Below are 20,759 nucleotides of genomic sequence, written 5' to 3' on the forward strand. Positions count from 1 at the left end.
AACTCCTCCAGAGTCAAATAACTACAGTATGGACCTTAGGCTTTTTGGTTATTTAATCTCTCAATTTATTTCTTGTTGAACTAATTGTCTGAAATGGGAACAAAGAGTTGTCTAAATTTTAGCCTAGTTTCTTGGGGAAATGTGTAGTTTCTATGAACCACATCCTTTTAAGAGCTGCGAGGGCAATATTTATATCAAAGTAGGCATAAAATGGGCATTTACAATGCAATAAGGTACAAGCTCTAATGCAAGTAGTATATGGTGAGCAGGTCATGCTTACAGATCAACACTATTGCTTAGAGTTGGCTTCCAGTGAAGAGAGAAACTCCAGGAAGGCAATAGTCATTTACAACTTCTTATGTCAGTAGCAGCATTTTCCCAGTGCCTGCCATATAATAAGTATTTGACAAATTGAAAAGACATAATATTTTTAAGGCAAAATCTAACTAAAATGTTTACTTTCTATTAATCACTATTACTAAATTATATTTTATTCATTTATTCTTTGGTACCAGGGATTGAATCCAGGGACACTTAACCTCTGAGTCACATCCCTAACCCTTGGGATCTCTGAGTTGCTTAGGACCTTGCTAAATTGCTGAGACTGTCCTTGAACTTGTGATCCTCCTGCCTCAGCCTCCCAATTACTGGGACTATGACTAAACTTTTAAGAAGTTTTAATCATTTAAACAATTTAAAAATCTATCTTTCATCTCTTATACTTGATTCTTTTTAAAAATATTCAGATTGACATAAATCTCTACCATAAAATACAGCTGTGAAGCATTTTTGCGTGCAATCCTGTGATAGTTTAATGGAACATTATTAATACTGTTCTTCCCAGCAAGTCTGGCTGGGATTTTTATTTGGTGTTCTGTTTTTGCTTTTGTTTGTTGTTTTTAAAATAAATAACAGATCCTCATAGAACTAATTGTGGAAATTTAATGGATAAATAGTCTATAATTTACATTGTGCTAATTACGTAGACTTAGACACTGAGAATTTCTCAGTGAGTCAGTTTGAGAAGCTCATTCATTGGCATCCTTGTACTGCAGTCTTACCAAAATAGTTTTAAAAAAAATCAGGGGCTGGGATTGTGGCTCAGAGGTAGAGCACTCCTCTGAGCATGCTGAAGCACTGGGTTTGATTCTCAGCACCATATAAAAATAAAATAAAGGCATTGTGTCTGCCTATAACTAAAACCAAATAAATAAATATTTTAAAAAATTCATGCCTTCCTAGATGAAGTCAGGAAAGACAGGATTAAGAAAGGGAGAAAAGCAATTCCTGATATTAAAAGGCAAACAGAAAGGAAGCTTAGTACAATTATTCCCATTGTCTTCTCTATCCCATTAATATTCCTCTTGAGTATCCATGATGCCATTTTGTTCTCTTAAATCTCCCATGCAGGACTTCTGTACATAGTAACAGGGAAAGCTTTCTGAAGCTGAAATCCTGTAGAATAAATAAAAGCAATGATCCGGTCTTTCTGAAGGAAAAAAAAAAAGTACTTAATTATTTACCATGGCAAAGCAACAGCTATGAAGCTGGGCTTGTTTTCTGAGTTAGAGGAGGAGATTACTCTTAGCTACTTTCCTAATAGTTGCATTTTTTTTTAATAACAAAAGCTAAAACCATTAGAAGTGTGGATAATTCTTAGGTCACCTTTAAAGATCCACTGACTCTTTTCACAAAGAAGAACTCTGAGGCTCACAAAATTTAAGTGAGCTTTTAAACTCTTACCTAGATTAAATTGTTATTTCCCCAATTTTCCTTTCTACAGATTTTCTAGGCTCTCCCTCTCCTTTCATCTTCCCACCTCCTAAATGATCTTGTCTATTTTCATAGTTTCACTTATAAACTATGTTGAAGAGAACCAAATCTACATCTCATGGCTCCAATCACTCTCCTGAGTTTAGCCATGTGTACCTCTGTGCCTACTGTTCAAGTTCCAGATGTTGACACTTCACATCTTGACTGTTGAAACCCTTTTGACACATAAACTAGCCATTTTGTTGTTATTTCATGATGTACGCTTTAATCTTCAAAATTAAATTATAAATGACTCCATGATAGATGGTTTTATTATGCTTATAGCTAGTGTTCAGTAAAATGTATAAGTATGTTTTCTCTGTATTCTTTTTAAATGAATGAATGGGTGATATATGCCTATTTATCCCTACGGGGTGCCTGCAAATCCCATAGATAATGATTATGCAATGTGATTAGTATTTAGGGAGAAGCAACATAAACTATAGGTTAAAGTCTAGCATCCTTTCTGTGGCCAGATTTCTTTAGGTTTGAAATTATGATCTACCACATACCAGCTCTGTGACCTTGGGCAAATTAGTAAACCTCTTTGCCTCTGCTTCCCTTTCTGTAAAATAGGGATAGATAATAGTATCTACCTCATAAGATAATTGTTAAAAATGAGCAATTTAATATAAGTAAAATAAAATGCCTTTCATGTATTTAGTGACATAAAAGACTTAACTAATTTTTACAATGATTTTAAAGTCAGTGATATTTCCCTCATTTGAGTAATTAAGAGATATTAATAGACTGGTCCATTATTGTTTAGTAAACATGCCAATATTAAAACCAGATAGTACTAACCTCACTTCTCCTTCAAATTTGGCCCTACTTTTCCCCTCCAGGTTAATTATATCTCTCTTCATCTTGTCACTCAAGCCTGAAACCTTGGACTCATCCTTGACATTCCCTGCTCCCCCACTTAGCTAATTACTAAGCAGGCTTTGGCTATTCACACACTTTCTAAATGTCTCCCTTTCCCCACTAAATATTTCCAGAATATTTTCTGATGCCTTCCTCCAATAGCCACTTATTAATTCAAATAATCAAATTTCCTGTCTAGGTTACTTCATTAGGTTTCTCCTGGCCTTTTCTTCAATCAAATGTCCATGACATCAGAGTCACCTCCTAAATGCAAGTTTTATCACACTCCCTCTTTAAAATTCTTGTGTGGTCCTACATTGCTTTTGATGAATTCCTGAGAATAAGTTTCTAGTTACTCAAGGCAATTTGGCATATTCTGTGTTACATTTGGCTTCTGAAGTCATTTGTGCTCCTCTTTCCAATGATTTGTCTTATTTTTCGTGACCTCGTGTATTATACCAAAGTCTTGCCCAAGTACATGTTCTTATGCTTTCTTATGGGTCTCTATTTGGTGAAATGCCCATAAGCCTTTATATACTCTCTCATGCTCCAAACCTCGACCTGTGTTCTATGGTCCTCAAGTAAGCCATCACTTCCCCACCAACTGTCTCTTTGCACCCTTCTCCAACCCAGCATCCCCTCTTAACACCTGGGGGTAGATGTCTCACTGTCATATTATCATATTGTCTATTTATGAGTCTGCCCTTCTGTCATGCAGATATCAGATTTTTGTTTTGTTAATCCTCACATTTTATCCCACTTAAAGGTCCAGAATACTTAGGAAACTTGTTACAAGGGCTATGGATTAATAAAATAGTTGCCAATGTCACTGGGGGTATAAAAGCATAAATGAAAACTCAAAGTTATGATAAGAAAATAATTTCAAGTATAATCTGCACATTTCACTAAGAAGAAAGAATTTGAAAGGGAGATAATAGTCTTAAGAATCAGAAAACAAAAATAAGAGCAAAAAAAAAAATGAGCAAGAATTTACTATGTTCTGATGTTACTCTGCTAGTGGAGTGAGAGCAAGCAGAACTTGGTTCAGGTTGCAGGCATGACTGCCCAGCAGGTGCTTGCTATGTAGGCAAAGGGTTGAGGGCAAGATAAGATTAGGGAAGGACATGCACTGTGGAGGGTGAGCCAAACTCAGAATCAGTTTTAAATGCTTCCTTCTCTTGGAAAACAAAAGATTGACAAGCAAATGCTAAAAACTAGAAAGGGAAGTATTATCTTGAAGTATATAGATCAGTTTTAACAAGTGATTAAATGAGACCAACCTTAATATAGTAGTTCTCAAAATTTTGTCATGAGAATAACTTTCTGCACATTTCTGCTTTAAGAAATTCGTTATTGCTATGCTTTTGTAATAATCACCATCATCACTCATTTTTCTAATCTACATTTGTACCCTGTAATTCTCAATTCACTGATTAAGATTTTAATTCTTTCTAAATACAGAGTTTGTCTTAATCCTTCCTAAGAAGTTATTCAAAATTCCCCTACTGTAGTCTTAGTTGTTAACTGGGAGGAACATTAATTCCTTAATTACATTATACTTTTCTTTTGTAAATATAAGAACAATATATGTAGTGGCTGAGACTTCTTCCTTTGAGTGAAACTTTGTGACACTGACTTAAAATTCTTCACTATATTTTGAAAAAGACTTGTAATACAGCTGTTGGGCATTGTATGGCCTTTCAGCAGATGGTCTCTTCCTCTAACAGCAAAAGCTTTGTCCACCCATTTTACACATTCATAATACTTTCCCCTGTTTCTCATCATTATGGCATTTTGTAATTTGTATTTTGAAGTTGTATCTCATCTTCCCGAAACTTCCAAGAGATTATGCTACTAAGTACATGAGAGTCCCCTGATAACACTGGCATTTGGCATCGAGCTCTTTAGACCGCCCCCCCAAATGCCAATGTCCTTCAACCAGAGACCACCAGGAACATATCTGTGGACCAGTTGAGTTTATTACTTATGGTAAAGAAGGACAAGCATACCACAGGCCAGGAAGAAGGTGTAGAATCTATTATAGGATATGGACTTTGGTTGGTTGATTTGGGGTAGGAGTGAAGTAAAGGAAATAGTGGTTTTCTCTGAATTAGATGTTATCAGGAGGCAAGGAAAGATAGTTTTATGACTGTTTTATCTGAGGGGAAAGAAAAACAGACTGACGTTAAAACTGTAATTGATAAAGAAGCAGCAGTTACATTAGGTGGGAAAGGGAAAGCATGCAGGGAAGGCTTGGATGGGGTTCATAATTGGGCTGTGTTCACATATGATTATGGAAGAATAAGACCTTTTTTGTCTTGATCTGTTCTGATCTTAGAGTGTCCCGTCTAAAGCTAATGTTCTATGAAATTGCTTAGGTTCACTAGGACACCCAGGCCTGGCTATGAATGCCAGGCGGTATCTAGAAATAGCAAGACTTAACTGCTAGTCCCAGCACAACCCCTGGAGGGCGGGCTCTTTTCTCTCCATGACCAAGTTCTTTGTTACTTCATGAAATCCATTCATGGTGAATGCAATTTCCACAACTCAGAGGACTATTGAGGTAAGATTCTGGTGAACCACAAAGGATTCTGGAGAAGTTCCTTTATAGTTTCCTCCCTAGCTCCCATGAAATGATCAACACATTGGTAATTAAACACAGAATTTCATTTCTGTTTTGCTAGTAGTTTTACCACTAAGGGACACAAGTAGAGAAAAATCTATGCACAATACCTATAGCATGCACAGATCGTTTAGGTAATCAATTCTTCTTCTGTACTTACACTGTAAAATCGAATTTGTCATTTAAATGAAAAAATACATATACCATTGGCAGATATAAAATGAATGAAATTTAATTTTATTTAGTGAAAGTTACTTGTGAAATAAGGTGTCTTTTCCCTTATTACACAGAAAACTAGCTTGATAATCAGATTGTAGAATGTTAGACTTGAGAATTACCTTAAATTGGTATATTTTCAAAAACATGCATTTCAATATAACTGATATAAATGTGGTTATATATATTGTTAAACTTTTAAAGATATTCTTTATCTCCTGAAATCAAAGGGATAACATGACTTTGTTTTACAAAGACATCTTTAATTTTTTAAACTGACAGATAAATTACATGTATTTACCATGTAAAACATGCTGTATATGAATGTATATATGAATGTACATACGTATGTATATGAATATATGTACATTCATATACATAGTCTCTACATAATCATTATGTATACATATTGGAATATATATAGGAATATATATTATATATATTAGGATATATTATTGCAATATTCATTGGAATGACTATATAACTAGCTAATTAAAATATCACCTCACATGGTTATCATTTCCAAAGTGAAAACTCTTTACATTCATTCTATGAACACTTATATAAATATGTAGACTTCCATCAGAAGCTTTGATTAAAGAAAGAACTTTTAGCAAATGATTCAAGTTAATGATTGAATAATACTCAGTGTATTTTAATTTATGGAGACAAATGAGTAGAAACATTAACAAATTTCCCAATCTAATTATCTACTTTCTAACTTCTCATGTCTATAGTGGAAGTGTTGAGGAGTGGGAGGAAGAAGGAAATGAGAGAAGTCTATAATTAAGCTTGATTCTACATGAAAAAGGCATATTTCTTCTATAGAAATGTAACATGTATGATATTTGAAATACTTTGATTTAAACATACATGCTTTTAAAATATGAGCTGTACAACAAATGCAACATATGTGAGAGAACATATCTCACCTAGTTACTATACATTAAATATCAACTAAATGATATTTTTGTGATGAAAACATCCATTTTCTTAACACTTTTCAGGATACAATATATTAGATACTAGCTATAGCTAATATATTGGCTAATGTATTGGGTATTAGCTATAGCCACCATGCAGTACAATACATCTTTGGAACTTATAATTATCATCTAACTGCAATTTTGTATCTTTGACAAACAGCTAGCTCCTCAACCCCATCCCCCAACTTCCCCAGTTTCTGGTAACTACCATTCTATGAGATCAATGTCTCAATTCCACATAGAAATGAGATCATGTGGTATATGTATTTTAGTGCTTGACTTAGCATAATGTAATTTAGTTTCATAATGATTGTCAAAAATAATAGAATTTTTCTGTTATGCCTAATAGTATTCCACTGTATATATGTACCACAGTTTCTTTATCTACTCACCTGTTGATAGATACTTAGGTTAATTCCATATTTGGGCCATTGAATTTTACATAAAACATAATGTTTTATTTCCTTTGGATATATACCCAATTGTGGTATTGTGGGATCACACAGTAGTTCTATTTTTTAATTTTTTTGTGGAAACTCTATATATTGTTTCACTTGGAGGCAGCACAAATTTACCATGCTAATGATATTCTCCTTTCTATGAGACCTCTCCAACACTTATTAGTTTTCCCTTTGAAAAGGAGATATCTCTTTCTCTCTCTCTCTCTCTCTCTCTCTTTTTTTTTTTTTTTTTTTTGGTAGGTAGGGTGGGTACTGGGGATTGAACTCAGGCACTTGACCACTAAGCCATATCCCCAGCCTTATTTTGTATTTTATTTAGAGACAGTGTCTCACTGAGTTGCTTATTACCTTGCTTTTGGAAGGCTGGCTTTGAAATCTCAACCCTTTGAATTCCTCAATCCTGCCTCAGCCTCCTGAGTCACTAGTATTATAGGAAAAAGAGACATCTCTTTGTTTTTATTTATTTTATTTATTCTATTTTGTTATATATGACAGCAAATGCAATTCAATTCATATTACACAAATAGAGCACAATTTTAATGTCTCTGTACACAAAGTAGAGTCACACCATTCATGTGTTCGTTCATACATGTACTTAGGGTAATGATGTCTCTCTTTCCACCGTCTTTCCTACTCCAATCTCCCTTCCTTTCCCTCCTTCCACTTTGCTCTATCTAAAGTTTATCTATTCCTCCCATGCTCCCCTCATCCCCATTATGAATCAGCATCCTAATATCATTGGAAACATTCCAGCATTTGTTTTTTGAGATTGGCTTACTTCACTTAGCATTATATTCTTTATCTACATCCATTTCCCTGAAAATGCCATGATTTTATTCTCTTTAAATGCTGAGTAATATTTCATCGTGAATATATACAACATTTTCTTTATACATTCATCTACTGTGGGGCATCTAGATTGGTTTCACAATTTAGCTATTGTGAATTGTGCTGCCATAAACATTGATGTGGCTGTGTCCCTGTAATATGCTGTTTAAGCACCTATCTCTCACCATGCACAAAATTCAACTCAAAGTGGATCAAGGACCTCGGAATTAATCCCAAGACTGTATACCTAGTAGAAGAAAAAGTAGGCCCAAATCTCCATCATGTCAGAATGGCCCCAACTTCCTTAATAATACTCCTAGAGCACAAGAATTAAAATCAAGAATCAATAAATGGGATGGATTCAAACTAAAAATCTTCTTCTCAGCAAAAGAAACAATCAGTGAAGTGAATAGAGAGCCTACAGAATGGGAGCAAATTTTTACAACATGCACATCAGATAGAGCACTAATGTCTAAAATATATACAGAACTAAAAAATCTTAACATCAAAAACCAAATAATCAATAAATTACCAAGGACCTGAACAGACACTTCTCAGAAGATGATATAAATCAATCAACAATTTTATGAAAAAAATGCTCAACATCTCTAGCAATTAGAAAAATGCAAATCAAAAACCACAGTAAGATTTCATCTCACTCCGGTCAGAATGGCAGCTATTAAGAATACAAACAACAATAAGTGTTGGTGAGCAAGTGGGGGAAAGGGCACACTCTTACATTGCTGGTGGGACTGCAAATTGGTGCAACCACTCTGGAAAGCAGTATGGAGATTCCTTGGAAAATTGACAATGGAAACACCATTTGACCAAGCTATTACACTCCTTTTTTTATACCTAACTGACTTAAAGGAGACAACTCTTTATAGGAGCAAAAGGATTTTAGTTTGATTTAATATTCCTCTGCTCTTTTTTTTTTTTAAACTGTGCTTTTGAGTCAAACATTTTTTTAAAAGGGGAAAAAAGATCATCACCAAGACCAACGTTATGGAGATTTCTCCCTAGGTTTTTTCCTATTAATTTCAATTTAAGATCTTAAGTCTATTTTGAGTTGATTTTTTTATATGGGGAGAAGGTTTTTATTTCATCCTATCTATCTATCTATCTATCTCTCTCTATATATAAATTCCCATTTAGTGAAAAGACTATTGTTTCCCTGTTGTGTGTTCTTGACACCTTTTTAAAAAATCAATTGGCAATAAAAATACATGGGCATATTTCTGGGTACTCCTTTCATTCTGTCCCATTCGTCTTTGTGTCTGTTTTTACATCAGTTCCATGTTGTTAGGCTATTATAACTGTAGTGTATTTTGTAGTAAAGTAATGTGGTCTCCCAACTTTATTCCTTTTGCTCAAGATTGGCTTTGCTCTTTGGGGCCTTCTGAAACTGCGTATAAATTATGTTTTATTTGTTTATTTACTTATTTTATTTCTGTGAATATTGTCCTTAGTATTTTGATAGATTTAATGGAACTTCTATATTGATCTGAGTAGTATAGACATTTTTAACAATGTTAATTGTTGCAATTGATGAAAAAGTAGGGTATCTTTCCATTTGTGCCTTAAGTGTCTTTCATTTTCTGATCTTTTTCTTGGACTTAAATATGATAGTCAATACAAAAATGTTTTGCTTTCTACTTCTGCTCTATTTATATTATTTTGCTAATAAGCTATTTTAATTGAAATTTATAGTTTTCCCTTTAACTTAATGATATCATTTAGACAAAGAATGGTATACATTCTTTACTTTCCCTTTATGGTTTATATTCTTCCAGAGGGTTCCATTTCATCTTTCCTATTTTTAAGTTAATATGTAGCTTGGTTTTATGTGAAACAAAAATAAAAATTTACTTAAGAAGAAACTAAAGTTGAGAAGTTAAAATTCTAGTTAAACTTTATCTTTTCATGGAGCAATGAGGTTTCTTTGTTTTGCATATATATATATATATATATATATATATATATATATATATATATATATATAATGTAATTTTTTTTTTAAGATTAAGGATGCCCATCATATGTTTAGGACAGGGAGTTTACTCAAGTTTTACAGAGTTCATGGTAGTACTTTTGACCCTTTAGTCTAACTGGTCTAATAGATAAATAAGTGGAATCCTGATAATTGAGTTGACTTTTTGTTAGTAGTAATAAAAGGTAAATAATGTGAATAGCTTTATACAAGTATTTATCATACAACCAATAAGAACTGGTTATTTAGGAAATTAAAATAGTAATCTTAGAACCAATTATACACACACACACACACACACACACACACACACTTGCTTTTCCTGATGTTCTTCTTTATTTGATTATATATATATATATATATATATATATATATATATATATATATATATAATCACATTTGCATATAATTAGATAACATACTTTTTGGAATATATTAAGTTTTTTAATATTAATGTGTGGAAGGCTATTACAGATGAAAATTTGTTACTGGTTTTCCTGTTGGTTAATGGGGTATTTTGTATGCCCAGCTTTGTAGCAAATATCAATTTGAAATGGAAATAAAACGTAACTGTAATCAGTTTTCTTACAGGAAATATTCCTGTACTTGGTTGTTGAAACTTTTATAGATTACAAATATTTTTAAAGCAATTGTATAAATTATACAAGAATAAAATGGGCATCTTGCATTTCTTTATGTTTAATCTTCATTTCCCAAGAAAAACGTAGACTTTTGGGCAAATAGTAGTGATTGTTTTTAACTGCAGAAACTCCCCATATCATTTCTTAGAGTCTTCTTAGTTTTATTTGGGTTTAGGCATAGGTTCTCTTTCTCTTTTTTATCCTACTTCTTTAAATGTCATAATGCACTTACATATTATATACCCAGTGGCTATTGAGATAATCTACATATATGCTAACCAGAGAGCAGATTAAGGTAATCATTTCATTCTTTGCTTTTCCTGATGTTCTTCTTTACCTGATTCCAGTTCCTAACTCCACACTATGTAAAATGAACTGATCATCTCTCTTGCCTATTGGTTTGTGGCATTTTCAGGGAAGGCCTCTGTCTCTTGACCTTCACTCTCTTAACACCTCCATCTTCCTCTTACATCCAACTTCCCACCTCACCCCATGTCCCATGCCACTGAGGTGCTGCCTGTTTCTGTGCTACTTTGGAAGACACACCTTGGAGAAAAACTCCAACACCAAGACACCAACCTGTTACCTCGGGTGGAGCAAAATGGGAAATTAATCATTCCATAGTGTCAAATGAGCTCTGTTGTCTGCTCAGCTATTTCTTAGCTTTATACATGTATGTATTCTTTCACCCAGAGCCAATATAAATGAGGTCCTTCTGTTCCTTCAACCTTTAGTAATTTATCTGCTTTTACAGACTATCACTTTAGTTCTTATCCAAATCTTTTTTCTTTCTACCCCCAAAGCTTATGTCCCAGAGTGCCATCAAAACAACTTACAAGAGTATTTCTCTCACTCACGACGAGTACTCTCACAGTTGGCTTCCCAAGATTACAGCCCTCTGTACTGCTGCCATCCAATGCAAGCACATTCTTCCCTTATCCAAACCCTGTTTAGATAGAATGGGCCCAGCTCACTTCAAAAGGCTGAATATAAGTTTTAGTTCAGGACTTTGTCTTTTTAGTGTCATTAGTCCTCCAGTCAGATTTACCCTGATTTACTGCTTTTCATGTGACCTTTAGAGATGGAAAGGCTTATCCTGACAATACCTAGTTTCAAAATTAATAGTTCTATTTTGTTTAGAGATTAAAGTTCAAGCTCCCTAGAATATTAAGCAAGGAAACTAAAGGTCTTCCCTACACAACCCTGTTGCTGTCTCATTTCACTACACTCTTTCATTTCCTTCCTGAAACTGAATTTATGCAAGCTCTTTTATTTCTACTGCTTCTTCTTCCTCTTGTGTTATTGGAAATGTCTGTCCATCTACTGAAGCCCTTTTATTATTTTTAATCTCTTTCCTTTCAACAAAACAATATTTTAAAGATCATGTTTCATTTGTCTTTGTATGCCAGTGCCAAACTTAAAGTTTGGAATATAGTCAATGGTCAGGAAGTGTTTGACTAGATTAGATCCTTAACCCCTTCCTCCCTCTCCATCCTAAATTTGGCTTGGGTGTTCTCTTTGCTCTTTATAATTAGTTCTTTCCAAAAAAAAAGTTTTAGAAGAATGCTTCATGAAAGCTCTTAAAATTTCCCTGATACGATTTTGAGACCTTGAGTAAGTGATATAATTTCTAAGTGCCTCAGTTTACTCACTTGGAAAATGGGTACATAATCATCTCATGGTTAAATTTGAGAAGACAAACCATTATGAACAATCTGAAACTGTTGTTTCATTTAGGGGGAAAAATAAAATAACTATGAATGTGTGTGTGTGTGTGTGTGTGTGTGTGTGTGTTTATTTATTTATTTATTTATTTATTGATTGTTTTTTTGTCAATGGTTCCTGACTCATAACTTTATCCCCAGGAAGGCTGTAGAAACTGCAATTCTTCTTTCCACAGGCAGACTGTAGAAATGCCAATATCCATCTTCCCTCCCCCCACAACATACACACACACACACAACATCCTGCTTTCTGTCCTGGAAATGGTCATAAAGAAATTATCTGACCTACCTTTTGTCTAATAGTAGGTCATAAGACCCTCCTCATTCCAGAGAGGTCCTGCCCCCTCCCCTGGAGGGAGGAATGTTAGCACACAGACCAAGAAGAATCTGAACAGACTGGCCTTACTGCGTTTCCCCACTCACTCTTACATTAGATCATACCCTTTGTGTCCAATCATATTTCAGCACAGTTGTCCATGCTTCAATCATGCCCAGAAAAGAAGTCTCCATGAAAATCTAAAACAGTAGAGTTTGGAAAGCTTCCTGATAGCTGAACACACCTGGATGGTGGTATACCTGGAGAGGGCAAGGAAGCTCTGTGGTTTTTCTTTCTGTACCTCAATCTATGCATCTCTTTACTTGTATTTTTTAATACCCTTCATAATAAGCAGGTAAATGTAAAAAATTTAAAAAAATGTTCTTGAGTTCTCTGAGCTGCTCTAGCAAGTTAAGACTATGAGGGTATTTTGGGAACCAAGATTTTTAGCCAGTCAGAGCACAGGTTACATAACCTAGGGCTAGCAGCTGGGATCTTCAGTGGGGCACAGTATTGGGGAATGAATCCTCAACCTGAGGGATCGGATGCTACCTGCAGATATATATTAGCAGTATTGAAATAGGCCCATTTTGCCTAGTATGCCAATCACTGAAATGATCAGGTTTTGAAAAAAAGGTACAAGATAGCCAGTTGTGAGGACCAGAGACAAACCTCAAATCAGCCTCCCAGAGAATGTTTTGGGATATTTAAGGGATAAAGAAACAGGGTGGTATAAGTTGTAGGGGAAGGTGATTGGAGGTGAGGAAAGATGAAGTAATTTGGTGTTTGTGCATGCATAATCAAACTTCATGGTTCTTCATAGGGTCCATATTTAGAAGTGTCTGCATTAGCATGGTCTGAAGGTGGACATCTGGACTTCTGGTGTCAAAAGGTCACATCTTAGACACTTGCTCAGGCCCAAATGCAGGGGTGGTGGTTTCAACTTTTTGGAGATAGACCAAAGCAACCTCCAAGTTCCTGGGGCGGGGGGCGGGGGAGGATTTTGGGGATTATCTATAGCAAAGCTAGTTGCTTAGTTATGTGACCTCCACAATTTGTGATTTTAAAATAAAAAGAAGTGCAGCTAGTTGAGTCTAGAGGATTTATTCTGATTTTCCCTTGGTTTCCATAATGTTGGAATTGAATTAGGTTAGAGGCTATCCATTTCTTGTCTGCAGCAGACCATTGCTTGCTGGGTGTGTGGGGGAATCCTCCATCCATCTGTTGTCAGTGTTCACTGTGGTGTGAGAGAAGAAAAAAGTATGTAATTTGGTTTTTTTCCGACATGTTGATCTTTAATATCTCTTTTAGATTGCAGAATTGAGACTTGAGTTTGGTTCCTATCTTTTTACTGTCTATGACATTGAAAAAATAATTTCTAATGGTATATTTCTGCTTCTTAGAATGAGAAATTTGTACCAGTTACTGTATAAAGAATATTCCAATGCTGTAGTTCTTTTTTTATTATCTATGATCTGAATTCATGAATATAGTTTTTTTCTTTCCCATTTTGTATAGTAGTGTATCAAAGTGTCCCAAATGTGTTTTTAATTTTTTTGACAAAGAAAAATGATTACAACAATAGAATCTTCTAGAATTACAGGGCAGATGATTGGGAACTGGTAAGCAATTGGCTGTAATGTCTTGGTCTGTTCTAAGCAAATAAATTCATGCTTTCTAATTAGTTGATTTTCTGATATACAGGATGAGATAGCAATAGTTTATAAAAACATGCATGCCATTTTATGTATAATATCCAACTATAATACCTAATTTGCAAATAATATCCAAAAAAATTATTTTACAAGAAAAACCTTGGGATATTTTTAAAACGTGTAAATATTTCTAAAAAGTACTGATGGTTTGTTTAAGGGCCATTAGAAGTGTTGAAGAAATGATAAAATCTTTGAGGTCACACATAATCCTGACGTTTACTGTAGCATTAGTGTGTAAGTAATAAGTTCACAAGAGAAAAATCTGACCCCAAGGCAAACTTCAGTCTTGTTCATTGTTTAGTTTCAGAAATGTGTGATTAGGAATGCCAAAGCCATTTAGCACATTGTTTTGTCTTTCTGCATATCTAGAATCTAGACCTACCTTGTAAAGAGCACAGAAATACTAACAATTCCAAGGTACCCTCATATCTCCCTGTCTTGTGTATTTGCTCCGTGTAAATTTATTTATACACTAATCCTTCTGAGATCTATGATTCTCTAGTTGTTTTTATATTTTAGTTTTCTAAATTATTCTCTTTAAAATCATTACCCTTTTAAGGAGTGCTTAGTTTAGTTATTTTATACATTTTGTGATTAAGGAAATCTTAGTTTCTGATATATAATTCTAATTACATATTGAATTATATTATTGGATAAAATTAAGTAGTGGAAATGAGTATTATACTGGTGCTATAAAGAAGTATTGGACATAATACTCACAAGGAAAATATAGGATAATTCCATTGAATCCGGATGTTCAGGCAAGAATAACACTTCTTTATTAATGTTCAGGCAAGAATAATACGTCTATAATTTTTATTACAGAGAAAACTCTCTCTGTGTGTGTGTGTGTGTGTGTGTGAGTGAGTGAGAGAGAGAGAGAGAGAGAGAGACCTCCATGTTAACAGATGTTACTTAGAAAACTTCATCACATAATTAATCTGTTATTTGGACGTTAATTATCGTTCTAAAATGTATTACTAGACATTATATTTTAGCATTCTAAAGAGTTAGTTTTCAATGTTTGTAACTAATATATTCAATTTCCCTATTTGGGGATATTATTAAACTATATTTTATTAAACAAGAAATGTCAGTCTCTTCTGCATACTGCATTGTGCATTCTCCAGGATCCTGGTTATCAACAACTCTAAATTCTTGTATGTAATAAATTTTTGTATTTCTATCAGAGAAGAGACTAATGTGTGTTCATCCCAACTTCACAAACCTGGCATGGATCCTGATTGGCCCTATTTGCTCCAGGCACTCATTCTGGGATAGTAAAATATGACCAAGTCTAGGCAGTATTGCATTGGTCTACCTTTGGTCGCAGCCCAAATCTAAGTCAATCTCTACCCCAGAGAAGTCAAAACTATAATTGAAAAGGATGTGTCCAAAAGACAGATCTTCTTTCTTTATGAATGTGATTTCAGAGAAAGGGATCCCTGATTTACAAGGACAGTTTTGCAGAGAGGTCAAGATTATAAAGTAGATGGATTCAGTCTTCTCTATTATAGAAGATAAAGCTATAGCCTGAGAAGACAGATTTCCAGAGATATTCTTAAAGTAAAGGAGGCAAGAGAAAAATCACTACAGGGAAGGTAAGAATCACAAGATGGAGGCAGGGGTAAAGGATTGGGAAGCAGTATTGACCACACTCAACTGGAATATGATCTTGGATAAAAATGTATTTGAGCCAGGTGTGGTGGCACATGCCGAAATTCCAGTTACTCAGGAGGCTGTGGCAGAATTGCAAGTTCAAGGTGAGTTTCAACACCTTAGTAAGACCCCATTTCAAGTTTTAAAAAGAGCTGGTAACATATCCCTAGATTTAATTCCTAGCACTGCCATGTGTATCAACTGAATGTTTGTCATTGAAAAAAGAAATAGTGTTACAAAAAACGACTGCCTTATTTTTGTAAACTGTAAATCCTTATGCTGTTTTCTAGGAAGGAACACTTTAAACTATTTCTAGAAATAGTGGTATTACTTGATTTTTTTTAATGTTTTAACCATTAGTCCTGGATGCCTTGTGTAAAAAAGGATTTAGCTTTTATATTACCATTCCATACCCTACGACTGTCTCCACATAAATACTTCTCATTTCAACTAATTAATACCATTGATTTTTTAATACTGTTGATATCTACATCATCATTATTATAAATATTTTTAATAGAACAAAAAGGTGTATAATAATTAATTTCTTCCTGGTACAATTTTGGTGATAATAATTCCCACCTTAAATTCTTTGCTCTTCTAGATAATCCCCACCCCCCCCCCCCCCCGTGGTTTCTTCCTAACTCATGGGTCAAGACTCTCAACCTCGCTCTGGAAAATCCCTTTGTATCTTAGTTGTCAGATAAACTATTTCCTCATTTCTGTCTTATTTTTTGGTTTCCATCCTTGTTTTGAAGTTTATATTCTGGGAGCTTAAACAATTTACTTGGTTAATATTCTTGTAAATTGGGTTGAATTCTTGAAGGTTTGATTGCACAATGAATAGCAGGAGGGAATTATTTTCTCTCAGTTTTAAAGAGATTAATTGATTTATTTCTAAATTCCAAGTATTGCTGTGAAAGCGTTTTCTTTCTGATTCATGTAATATTACACTCCCATCCATTAGTCTTTTAAGATCTTGTGCTTATTAGTTTGATCTTCTGTAATGCTTTGAAGATGAGTAGGTTGGTCATGGCATGTGGTCTTTTAAGTTGTAGACAGATGGGCTCTTGCACAACAGAGTAATGTCTATCAATTACTGAAAACATATTGCATTCTCTCTTCATTTCTCCATTTTGTTTCTGGTTTTACTTCAATTTCTATGGAAATCTCACTGTATGGCAGTTGAATTTACAACTCTAATGTTGTTCTAACATCCCAATCATTGTGCTGGATAATTTCTTCAATCACTATTTAAATTTTCTAGTTTGCTATATTTCATTTTTTTTGATTCTTATATTGCCTTGTTTTTCTATTTTACCATCTTCATTCATGCAATATCTTCCCTTAGTTGCCTGAAGATATTAGTCATAAAAAACTTTGTTTATTTAAACGTCCTTTTTACATTCAATCTTATTAGCAGCTTATTTGTAGTAAAATTTTGTCTTATATTTGAGAGGTTTTCCTCAAATGAATAATTTTCCATTTATTCTTAAATTGTGGGCAATAAATATGGATATTTCTTGACATCTATTGTCCCATCCAAGACAGTAGCCACTAGTCATATGTAATTACTGAGAACTTGAAATGTAGCTAGTCGAAACTCATATGTGCCATGAGTTTAAATAAATATCAGATTTTCCAAAATTTGTAGAATAAATATAAATTATAATTTTAGTTAATTTTAAAATTGACTATGTTGAAATGTTAGTATTTTTGATATTCACTTGTTTTCTGTCCTGTATCATTAACATCTATATTCATATTTTTGTAAATTTTGTTCATTGTATTTTTATGAGAGTTCAGGTGCACATGAAAATAAACATAGGTATTCGATTTGCCATGTTAACTAGAAGTTTTGGTCATGTTTTAAAATTTTTAAATCGTCTCATCATCCCCTTCTACAGTAACTTGTGCCTGTTGGGTTGTGTTGGGGCATTTAAGTGTCTGTCCTATGATGGGGGTCTCTGTTTTTCCCTCTGATAGCTGATGAGCTTTCAAGTCAATAGGCTTAGTTGGTTCACATGTCCTTTTTCAAACCATGCCAACTACAGCAGTGTAATTATCCAAGTGCTTTATGTAATTACCTAATTTTATTTGCTTAGAATTTCACTTCCTTTTACTTAGATTCAGTTAATTGTCTGGGATAGATTAAGGATCTAATAATTATGTGAACAATTTTAGGGGACGTGACTATCAATTTCACTCTCTCAGTTAAGCTTCTCTCATTGTTTCCTGCAATTTATAAGTTTTAAAATATAAGACGATACTGTGAGGTATTATCCACATGGTTTTGTTCCTTCTAATCTCTTCATTCTCTTTTTAGACTGAATGATATGAATCCATAATTTGGGGAAAGGATTTTAATGGTTCCAAGGAATGGAACTTGGAAAGTGATTATTATTCAACCTGATAAAATTGTTCTTAACATCATCCCAAAACAGACAAAAGGACCAGAAACTTGGATGGAAGTGGGGTCATCAGAGCTTAAGTCTGAAAGTTCTGTGATCTGTCCTGCTGCAGACTAGTTCCTGAGGATGAGCTCTCTCTCTCCCTTTCACCCAGCAGGTGAGTGTGAGCTTCTCAGGGAGGATGTGATAAGCCCAATGCTGTGTGCATTCTGGCCCCAAAGCAGTAGGTTATGATTGGCTCTGTGTGTGGACTGCAGGCAGCTATATTTAAAAGTAGATTAATGGAAACATTTGGACCCTAAAATTGTGTCCAGGGCCTGGAAGATGGTGTTATAAAGTCAAGGAGCTATCATCTCAAAGTGCTCATGGCCAGAACAAGGGAAATCCATAGCCATGAATTTAGAGAAGGCACACAATATGTTCTCATTCCTCTGAACATAATCAGTTGAGAAAAATATAACTGAGATCTAAATATGAAATGAACAAGCAATATCAAAAGTTGAAAGTTTCTTAACAATGAATATATGGAATATCCTGGATCATACAGAATGGAGGATCAAGGTTAAAAATAAAATGTATACATTGCTTTTGGGCCCAGCTGCACTTTTCCCACTCCTGCAGCAGCAGCTGTCTGTGTCGATATAGTTGTCCCAGTCGCCCTCGCAGTGCGCCCCTCAGAATCAGCACTTTACCTTGCCCAACATCATGCTCTTCAGCAGCAGCTCACACCAGGACCTGTTCCAGCATGGCTGACCTCCTTGGCCTGTAGCTAGGCATGGTGGTCACCAAGAAGTTCAGCAGCCAGGAGACCATCATTGAGCTTGGTGAAATGTGAGAGGAGAAGATGTCTATGTCCTCCAGAGTGGCTGTGGAGCAATCAATGACAACCTGATGGAAATGCTCATCATGATCAATGTCTGCAAGATTCCCTCATCATCCAGGTGACCGCAGTGATCCTGTGTTTTCCATATGCCTGACAAGATAAAAAGGACAAGAGTCATGCTCCAATTTCTGCAAAACTTGTGGCTAACATGCTCTCGGTTGCTGGGGCTGAATACATCATCACCATGGATCTGCATACCTCTCAGATACAGGGATTCCTATATATTCCTGTGGATAACTTATACATGGAGCCTGCCGTTCTGCAATGGATTCTGAAAACATAACTGAGTAGAAGAACTGTACCATTGTTTCACTGGATGCAGGGGGAGCCAAGAGGGTCTCACCAATTGCAGAAGGTTGAATGTGGAATTTGCTTTGATTCTGCTGGGGGATGTGAAGGATTGTGTGGCCATCCTCATGGGTGACATGGCTGACACATGTGGTATCATCTGCCACGCTGCTGATAAACTACTCTCAGCTAGAGCCACCAAAGTTTATGCTATCCTCACTCACAGGATCTTCTCTGGGCCAGCTAGATCCAGGATCAATAATGCTTCCTTTGAGGCTGTTGTCACAAACACAATTCTGCAAGAGGACAAGATGAAACACTGTTCCAAGATTCAGGTGATTGACATTTCAATGATCCTGGCTGAGATGATCTGAAGGATGAGAATATCTGAAGGACAATGGAGAATCCATGTTTTATTTGTTCATCCATGTGCCACTGTAAATGCAAAGAGAAGTGTCGCCTCCTCAGACTTATCACTTGATTTATTTGCTTTTTTAGGCTTAGGACTAAGCAATGGTAGGCTAATCACTGACAAAGGCATCAGATATTTGTATACTCTGAGATACATTATTTCCCCTTCTGAAGCCCAAGACTATTTCTTTCTGGATTATTGGAGGAAAGGTGGTGGTTATTTATTATTTAAGTGAATCATCTTAAATAAATAATGTTTTTATCATCTTAACTTGTTCTGATAGGTGATCTTTTCTTTTGTTTTTTTAGTATTTTGAGGTGACAACTTTCAAGTATAAAATTCCATTGTGGAAATTCATCTTTTATATATTTTGAGGTTGCCAAAGGTGACTTCACATTAAAACCTTCTGTGTAAATATATAATTATAATGTCTATGGACATTTGGGTAATACCCTGTATAGTCTTTTACTTTGGAGTGAATCTTAGAAAAATTATAATACCAAGAATTCTAATTTTTTTTTCCTTCTTTAAAAATTATATCTGGGTTTTAAATAAGCCACCTTAATTGTGCCTAATTTGTCCCAAATCTTATTTAGCTAAAAATAGCCACTGACACATTAATTTTTTTGGTAAATATTAGATATTTCAAAGGAAACATAGTTCTGCATGATTTTTTATTGCCACTTTTAAGTTATAACTATCACTTAAAATACCATGTCCCCAAATTCCAAAATTACGTTCTACAATCATTCTAATTTATAAGTCATTTTGAGTTGTGGTTGCTGAGCTCAGGGTCATATTTATACTCTCCTCTGTTCACCCCAGATAGATAATTATTTGGGATGTACCTAGTGTTCCTGTCATCATGTTTATTTGCACCATATTTTTATCCATAGGTTTCACCTCACATTTTTTCCTGTAATTTCGCTT

At 34.7% G+C, this 20,759-nt stretch overlaps 1 protein-coding gene and 1 pseudogene across 2 annotated transcripts in view; both read left to right on the forward strand.

Annotated features, from left to right (window-relative positions):
- The window catches only part of Cd36 (CD36 molecule (CD36 blood group)), an 80,486-nt gene that overhangs the window by 3,785 nt on the left and 55,942 nt on the right, over positions 1-20,759 (forward strand). The gene's annotated exons all lie outside the window — the stretch shown is intronic.
- On the forward strand, positions 15,792-20,100 carry LOC143641913 (ribose-phosphate pyrophosphokinase 2 pseudogene; annotated as a pseudogene).

Source organism: Callospermophilus lateralis, chromosome 1 (genome assembly GCF_048772815.1).
Source record: "Callospermophilus lateralis isolate mCalLat2 chromosome 1, mCalLat2.hap1, whole genome shotgun sequence".
Classification (NCBI taxonomy): domain Eukaryota; kingdom Metazoa; phylum Chordata; class Mammalia; order Rodentia; family Sciuridae; genus Callospermophilus; species Callospermophilus lateralis.